The 13,887-nt window shown below is 43.7% G+C and overlaps 1 protein-coding gene across 2 annotated transcripts in view; it reads left to right on the forward strand.

Annotated features, from left to right (window-relative positions):
• The first annotated feature begins 12,205 nt into the window (after positions 1 to 12,205).
• Positions 12,206 to 13,887, forward strand: part of PAK1 (p21 (RAC1) activated kinase 1) — a 205,986-nt gene continuing 204,304 nt past the window's right edge. Inside the window, exon 1 of one of the 2 annotated variants that reach the window (XM_072610766.1) lies at positions 12,206 to 12,758. The gene's annotated coding sequence lies outside the window, so the exon portion shown is untranslated. The remainder of the gene's footprint in view (positions 12,759 to 13,887) is intronic. The other variant, XM_072610769.1, reaches the window with a different exon arrangement.

Below are 13,887 nucleotides of genomic sequence, written 5' to 3' on the forward strand. Positions count from 1 at the left end.
GGCTGGATTTCCTCTCTGCAGTGAGGGGGTTAGGCTAGTTGATTTCTGAGGTCCCTTCCAACCAGCAGAATGACAGCTCCCTGAGGGTAAGAGCCACTTTTTGGTTGTTGTTCTGTCTTTGTGTACCCAGCACTTAGCAGGTGTTTGCACTTTGTGGGCACTGAATGGATGAATGCTCTTTGATCTGGCTTCCAATTCAAAATGCACTGAAAACTCTGGCTTCTGATAGGTCTGAACCAAAACAGGGATGATAATCACTTTAGTGCTTACCTTGACATGGGACTCAATGAGACAATGTATGTAAAGCAGTTTGCAAATATACAAGGATGCTAAAATATCTTTCAAAAGGATTTTTTTAGATGCCCCTGTAGCCTAGGGAATCTCCTCTCACAAGGGACCCTTGGCCCTCGACTCAAGTCAACCCAGATTCATCCTGGAAAGACCTCTTGAGAATACGTCTAAACAAAATTATATATTCCTTAAGTCTAGGTTCTCCTCAAAAAAGATGAATGGAATCCCTTCTAGAGAAGATGTGCAATATAGAGCAGATATGAGATATGGATTGTCTGTTTCCTCTAACACAAAATAAATTATAAAAACACAAAAGACTCAAGTGCTCCTTAGCAAATACTTACAGGGTATAAAAAATGACACATTATACCTAGTATGTTCCAGTGGGAGGTAAAAACAACTTGAATCTGTATTGTCTAAGAAACTCACAAAATCTCAATCTTCTAGTCATCTGGGCATGGTTTGCTTGGAGTTCCTTAGTCCTTTTGGTTAGATCATTGTCCAGTTGGTATAATTGTAGAAACCTCCTCTTGCTATGTACCTTGGATCACTGTTTAGTGACTTGAGCTCGGGAGAAAAAAGTCCAAAACATAAGAGGTATTCAGGTACTTGAGTCAGGCTCATCTGGGCAAGAACAGGAGCCATGTGCTTCAGTTGTAGCTGCAGGGGTAGGGAAGAGAAATTCACTTTACTCCCTTGCTAGAAGTCCAAGAGAAAGGCTGCCTGAATATTAAGTAAGTGAAGAGCGAAGGAAAGATAGAGCAATGGAGAGAGACAGAGAGAGAACAGACACACACACATACACACACACACACACACACACAAGATAGAGGAAGCAGAGACAGAGGCAGAGACAAAGACACAGACACAGAGAAGTACAGAGAGACAGAGGGAGAGACAGAGAACTAGAGACAAAGTTTTTCCTCGCCTTTTATATCTTTCTGAGTAGGTAGGTCTTTCTGGTTCGGTAGCTGATCATCTTCTACATAGCCCCCACTCACAGGGACCAATCAAAGATTGTTTCCTTATCCCAATCTGCAAACCTTTCATCTCTGAGCTCCCGTCCATTCTCACAGGTAGAGTGAGTATGTCCAGTTCTATGCAAGGTGCCCCATTTCAAGAAATCAGGGGCTTCCCTGATTGTCTCTATTAGCTACATAAAGCATTTTGCAGACCCTGAAAGACTGCTAAGACAGATTACCTTCTGAAAATGGCAAACTGCTTTGATTTCAATGAAAATCCTGGGCTCTTGCCTGGATCCTGCTTGTCTGGCTTTTTTTTATCCCGAGATCATTTTTGACTCCAGGGTTGTCCTGGCCTCTTTTTCTGTGCATAGACCTGGACAGGACTTGGTGATTTCCGCTCCTGCTGACTTTGTTGTCATGATGATTCTCTCCGTTAGTACAACAGGAAAGATGATACAGCTAGTCCATTGGGGCATGCTGCAGCAACTATAGCTAATAGCCCTAGACAGACATTAACCTCTTGCTGGGGCTGGATCTATACAGAAGCCAAAACATTCAAGAAATTTCACTGGTCATGTGTGGAAACTAGTCCTCATCACCCTGTGTCTAAAGAACCACCCAGTACCAGAAGAGAGGACCACATTAGAGGCCTTGTAGGGAAGGAGAGTTGCATAGCTGCAGTGGACTGATGCTCTGGTGTGTCTGTGAGTAATTTCTCTGATCTTAGGAATGTTCCCCTGGAAGTTCCTTTTATCTATCTGGCTGTGATGCTGAGTTGTCTAAGATCTGGAGGTATATTACTATGAATAAGTCCCCCTCCAATGCCTAAGCACTGTGTGAAGGTGACTGGGTTCTTGAAAGTTATGCCAAGGAAGGCACAAACTCTAATGAGGTCAACCCAGATAGTCCCAGCGATGGTTTGAGTGCCATTGTTGGAGAATGTCCCAAGCGTATCTCAGGGAGACTCAGCTTCATGGGGCTGACCACCAGCAGATTTTTCAGCTGCTGTAATTCTTAAAGAATATTACCTGAGGGTTGGAGTATTCTAATCTTTATCAATAAGGTGCCAACATCAACAAACTCACAATTCATGCAGTAATGAAGTAATAATGATAATATCTCCATAAAAATACTGCTCTGATCCAGTAATTTGGCAAATGTGACAAAAATGAGAACAGTCCCTGTTGGAAGGGTTGTGTAACGTAGACACATTACATTGTTAATAATCTGTGAAGTGGTACAACCATTATGGAAAACAGTTTGGAATTTGGCAAGTAAAGTGGCCAAAACATCCATATCCTTTAACCCAGAGATTCTGCTAAGTATGCACACACACACACACACACACACACACACACATATATATGTACATATATATACATACACACATACACATATATACATACACATGTGTATGTGTATACACATATCTCAAGGAAGTCACTGACAAAAAGAATCTCCATATGCACTGACATATTTATAATAGCACTTTTTGTAATAGCAAAGACCTAGAAACAAAGTCAATGATCATTTACTGGAAAATGGCTAAACAAATTGTGGTGCATGCATGTAAATGGGATATGACTGAACTATAAGAAATTACTAACATGATGAATTCTGCGAAGTATGGAAAGGTTAATATGAGCTGATATAAAGTGAAGTAAGCAGTAAAATGTGAATAATAACCCTGTCAATCTCACATGCTTATAAGAAATGTGCTTTGTAAACCTATAATCCCTAAGTTATCCTGTCTTCAAGGTCATTTGCTTTGGCTTGTAGAGAATACATGTGTTCTTTTAATATTATTACCTTTTGCTTCTCTTCTACCAAATTGTCCTCTACTTCAGAGCTTTTGTACTTGTTATTCTCTTTCAGAGCTTTTCTTTTTTTGAGAGAAGGTTCATTTTGTATTTATTTTTTCCCCTATTCTGTTATTTGGGGTTTTAAATTCTGAATTGAGAGTTCTGATAGCTGATCTAAATTCATGTTTTAAAATTTTTATTTCTCTTTTGACCCATTCTAGAATATTTTGCTGCTATTCTATCATCTCCGAAGAATAAGCAGGATTTTCTCTTCCATTGTAATTTTGTTTCTATTCCTTATGATATAATACTTGTTTGTGGTGTTTTAGACTCTTCTTTTAAAAACAAACCAACTAATCTCATTCTTTCTATTTTTAGGTTCCTCTCCTCTCTGTTGGTTTCTCTCCCAGTAAACTAGATTTTTATTTAGGTTTTCTCTCTTAAACTTCTATATTTCTACCTTTCTCATATATTCCCTATAACTTACCTCTAGTTTTCTTCCTCACTCTTTGACCTTTCTTCTTTCCACTGTTACATAATTCTTCAAAGTAGACTGGCTAGGTGTCCTCAGTCACCTTACACTGGGGAATATGGATTCAATTGGCCCAAGTTTTTTCTCAGAGTGAACGCTGGAGAAGAGAACTAGTCCCAGCTGGATTTCTAATACACTTTTCTTCCAGCTTCAAGATCTTTCCCTGTTAGCCTGTGACTACATAGCCTATGTTTTCACATTCTGCCTTTATTTTCTGCCCTGTCTGTATCTTCTGTACTACTCCATACTCTCACCCAATAAACTCTCCTTTTTCTTGGAGTGGCTAGGCAGAATCAGTGTGTTCTAGCTCTTTTGGAATGACAGGAAAAGAGGGGAGGGGTTCAGGCTGTCATTGCAATGTGGGAAGGGCAGCTAGGTGGTGCAGTGGATAGAGCACCAGTGCAGGAGTCAGGAGTACCTGAGTTTAAATCTCATCTCAGACACTTGACACTCACTAGCTGTGTGACCTTGGGCAAGTCACTTAACCCCAATTGCCTCATCCTGGGTAATTTCCAGTCATCCTGATGAATATTTGGTCACTGGATTCAGATGGCTCTGGAGGAGAAATGAGGCTGGTGACCTGCACAGCCCCCCTCACTCAAGACAAAGTCAAGTGCAAGTCATATCAATATTTCTCTGATGGCATGGTCTTCTTTGGCAACAAAAGACGAACACAAATGCAGTGTGGGAAACAGATAAGGGTCCTTACTGCTAGACCCTGAATTGGAAGCCTACAAATTTGCTTGTATTAACTGATCCCAGCCTGTAGGAGAGGTTGGAAATAAGAACGAGACCTTTAAATAGTAAAGCTCTCCAGCGTTATTTCATGAGATTTTTACTTTATACAGGTTGCTATCCACTTACCTTGTAGATTCAGTTGTAATTACTCTACATTTAGTGCATAATTCTTTTTTTAGAGGTTGCTGGCTTGCTGGGATTAAGGAAAAGTCATCACTCTGCCATCTTGCTTGGTAACATGATCTCTTAAATTTGTATGCCCCTCTAAAATAGAGGAGAGCTATGTTGTTTGGGAGTGAGGGTGGGAGTGACTGGTCATACATGGAAGGATCAGATGACCTAGGGTACATGAGACTGAATGACAGCTTTAAAAAAACAACAAACTGGCTCCATCTTCCACGTGACAGCACTTGAGACATTTGAGAACACTGATCCCGACCATCCTAATTCTTCACTTGGCTACACACTTCAGTTCCTTCTATTGTTCCTCATGGAGTATGACTTTGTAGCTCTTGTGTGGTGGGAGTATGGGATTTCAGGTACACTTGGGGACAACCACAGAAGCTCAACCACTTTCCACTGTTGGCTCATTCCATCATTAATTCTCTCTCTGAGTTCAAAGGCAGTCTAATAGGCAGACTTTAGAACATTCTCAGAAATTACCAAATTTGCAGAAGCTCTTTCTCTAACTGACCTGTCCCTCACCCCAGAGTAAAGCTGAGGAAATCTCTTGTTCCATAGTATAGTTTCCCCTCTTTCCATTTTAGATCATAAACTTATTAAAAAACTATTGTTAATGACCATGTAAATTATTAGCAGTATCAAGTAACATAAAGTACAAATTAACATTCAAACAAGGAATTTAGAAGACTAATATGTGATAGGTCTCATAGCCAAGGTCATTTGTTTTCCCCTAACTACAAATCCTAGTCATTTTGAGAAGGTTTCCAAAGAAAGGGATTGAGATCTAAATTCTGGGTGAAAATTTGCCTCAGTGTTGTGCTCCAGCAAAGCAGGGACAGAAAGGAGCTGTTCACTGGACTTTACTCTGACTACCAAACTACCACAATGGTCACAACTGCTTGTTTAGACCAAGTCTCAGCTTCAGTTCACTCTTACTACATGCTTGTTATCTTTGTGTTTGCTCTCTGGTCTGAACACTCTCACTTCCTTGCCTCCAATGCCTGTCTGTTACCCCCAGACTTGGGCAAAGTCCCTTCCTCAAGGCCACTGGAATCCCCAAACAAAATGAAGATTCCTGAAAGTCTGTGGAATAGTGTAGCCCAAGGATTCTCTATACCAGAAAGGTCCATCAAAGTGCCTGGCATCCTGGGCAAGCCCTCTGGTCTGTGTAAATCTGGGACTTACATCCTTGTTTTCTCTCAGACCCACGATAGAATGGATGGGAGATCACTTTGTAAAGTAGATAGCACTGGAGGGCTGTTTTTCTCAGTTGTTCATCACTGCATTGTATATGCACGGAGTTCACTTGACTCTGCTTCTCTAAGTAGGGGAAAGAACCCTGCAGTCAGGAGACCTGTGTTAAAATCCCATTTCCAACGCGGACCAACCATTTGTCCTATCTCACCACCAGGTGGCAGCAAATCAAGAGTTAATGCCTTGGGAGCTGGGGCCATTAACCCCTTCCTACCTGTTATCAACTATGGACCTGGATGTTCCATGGGGAAAGAAATGAGGCAAGAACAGGAAGACCTAACAGAGGTTAGGAAACACTAAGCCTCAGTCAAAAAGGGATGAGCCTGAAGTCAGAGAGTTGGTCAGTTGAAATGGAAGTCAGGCAATAGCAAACGCAGCTTGTAACCTTGAAAACAGTTGCTCACCTTTTTATATCACTTTTAAAGTTTGCAAAGTTTCTTTCTTACAATAACCTTGTTAAGTTATGAAGGAAAGAGTACTGGCTTTGAAGTCAGAAGACCTAGGTTCAAACCCAACCTTTAAAGTGTATGCTGCATCTATTTTAAAAAAAGTCCATCCATACCAGTATGTAGTTACAGAAATTTATTTTTATTAATGTGTTTTGTTTTTATATCACATTTATTTCTGGAAGTGTTTCCCTTCACTCTTATACCCAGAGAGCCCACCCTTATTTCTAGATTTTTTGCAAAGCATTTGAGAAAGTTTCTTGTGTTATCTTTTTGGGGAAAATGGAGAAATGTGGGCAAAATGGTATTTAGAATTGAAGATTAGTTTAGTATATTGGGTTAAATCAAAGAAGATAAAATTTAATTGGAATTAGTGTAAAGTCTTACACTTGGGTTCCAAAAATTCACATGGTATACTCCAGATTGATTGAGTGACTGGAATCCAGGAATAGGCATTTATGGTTTGATTTAAGCCTCCTAGAAGGTGCCACAGGGATCTGTAATTGAGCCCATTTTTATGAATGACTTTAATAAAGGCATAAAATCATATCCTCATCCCATTTGTTGATACAACAAAGGTGAGAGAAATAGCTTACACACTACTCAGAGAGTCAGGATCCAAAAAAATTTTGACAGTCTACTTACTGTCACTGTCATGCAAGGCACTGACCAAATCTAGTAAGACAAGATTTAATAGGAATAAATATAAAGCCCTTCTTTTGGACCCCGAAAATCTATTTTACAAGCATGAGTTGGGAGGCAGGGGATGAAACACACTTGGCTTGACAGCAGTTTGTCTGATCCAGAAATTTTATTGGACTTCAATGAGGGTGAACACTGTGATATAGCAGATGAGAAAGCTAATGGCATTTTGGCTACATTAAGGGAGATGTAGGAAGGTGATTAATAGTCTCATTACACTGCTCTCAGAGCTAACAAAAAACTGAGAACTCATCCAATCTAATATCCTCATTTCACAGAGAAACAGGGAAAATGACTTGCCTAAGGTCATCCAGTATATTAGTGATGGACCCTAGATGAAGATCCAGGGCCCTGGGATGAACCCTGACCCCTCTCCAGAACTCTTTCCCTTGCCTTACCCTGCTTTGCTTCTCCTAATATTACCAATTAAACTGCCTCAGTTACATACTTTCCTTCTAACTCAATACACTCATGCATAATTCCACAGAATTTATTAACTGATGCTGAGTGGAGTAAACAGAACCAGGAGAATACTCTACATGGTAACAGCAATGTTTTGACATGATCAACTATAACAGGCTTAAATCTTCTCAGCAATGCAAGGATGCAAGACAATTCCAAAAGACTCATGATGGAAAATGCCATCCACAACCCAGAGAAAGAGCTATGAAGTCTGAATGAAGATCAAAGCAGACTGTTATTCTTTTTTTATTTTTTTCTCATGGTTTTTCCCTTGGGTTCTAATTCTTCTTTACAACATGACTGATGTGGAAATATATTTAATATGATTGTACATGTATGGCCTATATAAGATTGCATCCCATCTTGGGGAGGGGGTGAGGAAGGAGAGAGAGAAAAGTTAAAACTTAAAATCTTATAAAAGTGAATGTTGAAAACGAAAAATAAATAAATTATAAAGATTAGTTCTCTCCCTAATGCAACACAGCAATGAGAGGTTGAATTTGAAAGGACAACAAAAAATTCACTGACACTTTGGTGTCCTATTCTGGTGTTCAAGAGGCCTGACTTGGGAATCTGGAAGCTTGGTTTTTGGTACAATACAACACACATTAAGTGAGTACCTGTTATATGCAAGGAAGGCAGCTGGAGTCTAGTCCTTAGTGAATGGGAAACTGGCTTTTGGAGTCAGGAAGATCTGATCAGTGATCTAGGCAATTCTGTAAGCCTTCAGAGCTGTGTGAATGGTCAAGGGAGTATCTGCTTCTGGGGGGCTCTATATAGCAATAAAATTACAGGTCCAGTTCTTATCTGAGCTACATGCAAGGCCCTGTGCTAGGTATTGGGGAAATAAAGATGTGTGGGACATAGGTCTTGTTTGCAATCTGATATAGCTATGATAAGAATTAGGAATTCAAAAAGGACCCACATGGACAAAAATATTTATAGCAGCTCTTTTTGTGGTGGCAAAGAATCAGAAATTCAGGGGATGCCCATCAATTGGAGAAAGGCTGAACAAGATGTGGTATATGAATGTAATGGAGTACTATTGTGCTATAAGAAATGATGAGTAGGTGGACTTCAGAAAATCCTGGGAAGACTTATGTGAACTGATGCTGAGTGAAGTGAGCAGAACCAGGAGGACATTGTACAAAGTAACGGTTACACTGTGTGACGACCAGCTTTGACAGACTTAACCCTTCTTAGCAATGTAAGGATCTAAGACAACTCCAAAAGACACAGGAGAGAAAATGTTACCCACATCCAGAGAAAGAACTAGGGAGTCTGAATGCAGATTGAAGCATAATATTTGCTCTCTTTTTTTTGTTTCTTCTTTCTTGTGGCTCCTCCCATTGGTTCTAATTCTTCTTTACAACATGATTAATGTGAAAATATGAAATGTATAAGTAGAGCCTATATCATATGGCATGCCATCTTGTGGTGGGAGGAAGGGAAAGAAATTTAGAACTCAAAATCTTATGGAAGTGAATATTGAAAACTAAAAATAAATAAATAAACAAATAAGCAAATAAATATTTTTTAAAAAGAATTTTAAAAAATTAGAAATTCACTAATGCTGAGGGTTTATAGGGCAGCTGGGTGGTGCATGGGGCCTGGAAGGGGTCAGGACCACTTGATTCAAATCCTGGCCTCAGACACACTTACTAGCTGTGTGACCCTGGGCAAGTCACTTAACCCTTATTTACCTCACTTTCCTCATCTGTAAAATAGCTGGAGAAGGAAATGATAAAGCACTCCAGCATCTTTTCCAGGAAAACCCCAAACAGAGTCATGAAGAGTGGGACACAACTGAAATGACTGAACAAGTGCCAAGGGGGGTTTTCAATCCCTTCGTGAGCCTGTGGATGATGCTACAGGTGAATGAGATTTTTAGAAATATCATCAAGTACTGGGGCTCCAAACACTAATGCCTGGAGAAGCTATTCTAGCTCTTTCAGTTCTTACTTAGCCTGGATGCTCCCCACTGGCAATTTCTCATTTGGTCTCCATACCCAGAACACATGAGAAGCTGGAGGTGTCCCTGACAGGTGACCACCTCGGTAAGTAACTTGGAGCATTCTTGCCTCCCTGAGCCTCAGTGTCCCCATCTCTAATATGGGACAACAACCTTGATCTTGAAGTCAAAAGATCTGAGTTCAAGTGGAGTCCTGACACTGACAATTGCTAGTTATGCGATCTTGAGTCAATCAGTTTCCCTGCTGAACCTCAATTCCTCAGGAATTGGACTAGGTCAATGATTCCCAATCTTTTTAACTTTGAGAAATTTAATGGAAATCCCTCCAACATGATAATAATTGTAACTTTGATTCATCGAATCAGAAAATATACAATACACAAAGAGCTACAATGAATTCAATGACATGTTTCAGTGAATTTGTATTTTATTAATCACAACAGTATCTACATATGTTTGAGAGATGGCAATAGATACAAGTGTGAGTCATTGTTTGTTCAATCTAAAGAAGGTCTGCTTGTTTATTAATTATCCTTATCAAACTTGCAGAGGAAACAAAGCTAGTGGGCAATATAATAGTTAATAAAAATCAGGTGGTGCAGTGGGTAGAGCACTGGGCCTCAAGACAGGAAGTTCTGAGTTCAAATTCAGCTACAAATACTAGACTAGGGCAAGTCTCTTAATCTCTACCAGCCTCAGTTTTCTCATCTGTGAAAGGGGGAATGATAATAATGGTGTTAATCAGAATTAGGTAGATGTTCTTTTGCCCTTTTCAGAGATTTGAAATTTGGTTGAATTGAAGAATGCTTCAGTCCTAGGTCTGGTTCCACCTTCAGTGGACCCCTTTGCAATTACCCTGTGGTTTCCAAGGTTCTGTAGCCAGGACTTGGGGAAACAAGTGGCCCTTTCAGCTCTCAGTTCTGTAATTTGTAGAACAGGGGAATACTTACACTATCTTCCTCACAAGATAATTGAGGAAAACAGTTTATAAATCTGAAATCCTACAGAAACATTCCTACGTTGATGATGATGATGATGGTATATGTGTGAGTATGGGTAGAAAACTTCCAGCATAGATATTCTCTCCATGCAGATGAGCAATTCGGGGTGCCCGATACTTCCACTCTCTCAGGGGAAGTAATACTAACATAATACATATTTATTTGTTTTCTGATTCTTCATGACCCAGTTCAGGTCTTGGCAAAGATACTGGAGTAGTGTTGCCTTCTCCAGCTATTTTACAGATGAGGAACTGAGGCAAAAAAAGGTTAAGTGACTTGCTTAGGGTTACACGGCTAATAAGTTTCTGAGGGGAGATTTGAAGTCAAGTCTGTAGGCCCAGGGGCTCTTTCCACTGTACCGCCTAGCTGCCCAATAATAGCATAATGAAATATGTATTTCTCTTCTTGATCTAAAGGAAGGCTAGCAGAATCTTGGGTGATCTCCCTGAGAAATCATAGAAGGCCACAGACAAGAGTTAGACAGGACCAGAAGACATGGATGCCTTGCCACTTGTACCTTTGGAGGGAGTACCCCACCACAGATTCGTGGTGTGCTGGGACATCTTTAATAACTGGCTCTGTCCAAAAGATGCACAGGACTCACTTTTAAGCTTAATTTGCATTATTCGCATTTTCTCCATCACTTTTAAAAGTTTCAACAACTGAAAAATAAATCAACACCTGATTTCTAGCATTTGCCATTTTTCACTCTGAAAATTTAACAATCAGCTTTACCTCCAGCTTGTGCCAGCATGGAGGTCTTTCTCCATATCAGCTCTGCATTGATATCCCGCCCGCACTGTACCCTGATGGCCTTAGGCCCTCTTGCTCCACCTTCCTTTACCATATAAAGAGAGCCAAACACACAATGGCTGAGACCCATGTGAAATCTTGTCATACTTAGCTCGTTAAATACAAAATCTGCCATTAGTTAATTAACTCAATAAACTTTTATTAAGCACCTACTATGCGCCAGACACTGTGCTAAGTGCTGGGGATATAAAGAGGCAAAAGACAGTTTCTGCCCCCAAGGAATTTACAGTCTAATGAGGGGGACAACATGCAAACAAATATATAGGAAGCAAGCGACACACAGAATAAACAGGAAATATTTACGAGAAGGAAAGCACTGCTATTAGGAGGGGTTAGGGAAAGATACAACAAACACTATTATTACTGTATTTTGCCACTAATAAGCAATTCCCATTTCTACAGGCTTTAAGGTTTACAAAAATCTGTCGAGGTGGTGAGTGGACGCATTATCAGTCCCATTTTGTAGGTGAGGAAACTGCAGCACAGAGAGAAATGACTTGCCCAAGGTCACAGAGTCAGACAGAGTGGGCTTGTTTGCTCTCTCCTGCCTCCAAGGCCGGTCCTCTTTCCATTACATACACTTTAGGGGCTCTTCCACTGTCCGAAGAAGCACAGATCTGAGGGTGGGTGGCATCCACAGAGAGGAGCCCACAGGTCCCCAGGGTCCACCAGAGGAAGAGGTCAGGTTTGCAGAAGAGAGGCAGGGAGAGGGAGGGATGCCTGGGCAGTGACGTCACGTGCCAGCCGGGAGATTCCCCTGTCTCTTGCGTCACCCTCACATTACGTCACCCCAAGCAAGCCCTCTCCCTTCCCCCTACTCCCTGTGGGCTTCGCTCACGTGTGTCTGTCCAGTTTCCCTCCTCCCCTCGGCCCCTCCTCCTCCTTGACTTAGTCCACTTACTTCAGGGGAGAAATTGGGGGAAGGGAGGCTCAGTCCTGACGCCCGCAGCCTCCAATGGGAGAGGCTGGGAGTTCTGGGGACGGGAGGCGGCGGCCGGTGGAGATGGAAGGAGGGGTGTGAGAGGGAGGGGAGGGGAGGGGAGAGGAGGAGGAGGAGGAGGAGGAGGAGGAGAAGGACTGGGCTCTGGAGCAGCTGACAATAGAGACGGCTAGAGAGAGGAGGAGGGGGAGGACGGGCAGCGAAAGAGGCGGCAGAAGGTAGGGGCTGCATTGTGGACTCACCCCCTCTCCCTCCCTCCCGCCTGGGACCCCGTGGGGAGAAGGCAGCCGAGAAAGGCGGGCGGGGGAGAAGAAGGGGCCGTCCGGGCAGCTGGGGAGAGAGAGCGAGAAGCGGCGGAGGGGCGGGCAAGAGGGAGAGAGAGAAGGTGGGAGGGAGAGAGAGGAGGAGAGGAGAGAGGGAGTGTAGGGGAAGCCAGGGGGAAGAAGGGAGGCAGAGAGACCGAGAGCGAGGGAGCGATCGAGGCAGAGAGGGAGGGATCCAGGGAGCGAGGGAGCGATCGAGGCAGAGAGGGAGCGATCCAGGCAGAGAGGGAGCGATCCAGGGAGCGAGGGAGCGGTCACGCAGAGAGGAGGAAAGGACAGAAGCCGGGCTTGCTGCGGGAGCGGCCCCAGCAGCTGGAGGAGCGAGTCTGAGAAGGTGAGTCCCGCGGCAGCGATGGGCGTGCTCGGCTCGGGGGTTCAGCTTTGTGCCGGCCGCCACTTGAAGCCCAGGGTGGATTCGGGTGGGTGCGGGGAGCCGACGTCCTGGGCACGGGGTGTGTGTGGGGACTGTCCTGCCCCTTTCCTTGGAGGAGGACCCCCACTCTGCTCCGGGCTGCTCTCCCTTTCCCCGCCGTCCTCACCCGCAGCTCGGCAGCTCGGTGACTGGCGGGGGTGGGGGAGTCTTCTCCATCTCCGGACAAGTTCCCCCCAGGCTGAGGATGGGACCGGAGCTGGGGGAGGGGCGCCAGGTGAGTTGGCTGCGGACTAGACGGTGGGGATGGGGTGGTGGAGTGAAGCGGAGTTCGGACTGAAGGTAGAAAGTTTGGAGCATGGGCGGGTCGGGGGCAGGCTCGGCGGGGCAGCCACCCTTAACCCAGGTTCCCGGATCGGCTGCCCTGGGCTGGCCCAACAAAGACCGTCTGGCCCCTTGGGGTCCTTGCCCGGCGGCTAGCTCCGGCTGGGACGGAGTGTGGAGCCTGCGGGGGAGGGGCAGCAAAGCCCCGTGGGGGGCTGGGTCTGCCCTGGGGGTTGGGGAGCATCTTTTTGCTGGCTGCAGGGAGGGGGTGGGGGCGGGGAGTCGGGCGCAGGTACAGGTTTGGCGACTTCCTCCAACTTTGCTTTTCTTGAGTGACAGACTCTGCGATTCTGCGAGGTTTAATCCAATACGTTTGGACTCCCCTGAGTATTATCCATCAGTCAGTCAGCGAACAGTTACTAAATCCTTACTTTGTGCCAGGTGCTGTGCTAAGCGCTGAGGACAGAAAAAGAAGCAAAAGACAGCTGCTGCCCTCAGGGAACTCACAGTTTGATGGGGGAGACAAGAAGCAAATAAATGTGAACAAACAAGCGATAAGTAGGAAATCATCAGAAGAGAGGGGGGACTGGAATTAAGAGGGGCTGGCCAAGGTTTCCTGCAGAGGATGGGATTTTAGTTTGGACTGAAAAGAAGCCAGGAGAGCCCAGGGAAGCATGCTTTTTGCCGAAGTAACCCGGCTCAGGTAGGCCCAGGAGTCATCTCCTGGGGTAAGAGCGGAAAGGGGCCCCAGAACTAGCCTCCTCCCTTC

This window comes from Notamacropus eugenii, chromosome 5 (assembly GCF_028372415.1).
Source record: "Notamacropus eugenii isolate mMacEug1 chromosome 5, mMacEug1.pri_v2, whole genome shotgun sequence".
NCBI classification, from domain to species: domain Eukaryota; kingdom Metazoa; phylum Chordata; class Mammalia; order Diprotodontia; family Macropodidae; genus Notamacropus; species Notamacropus eugenii.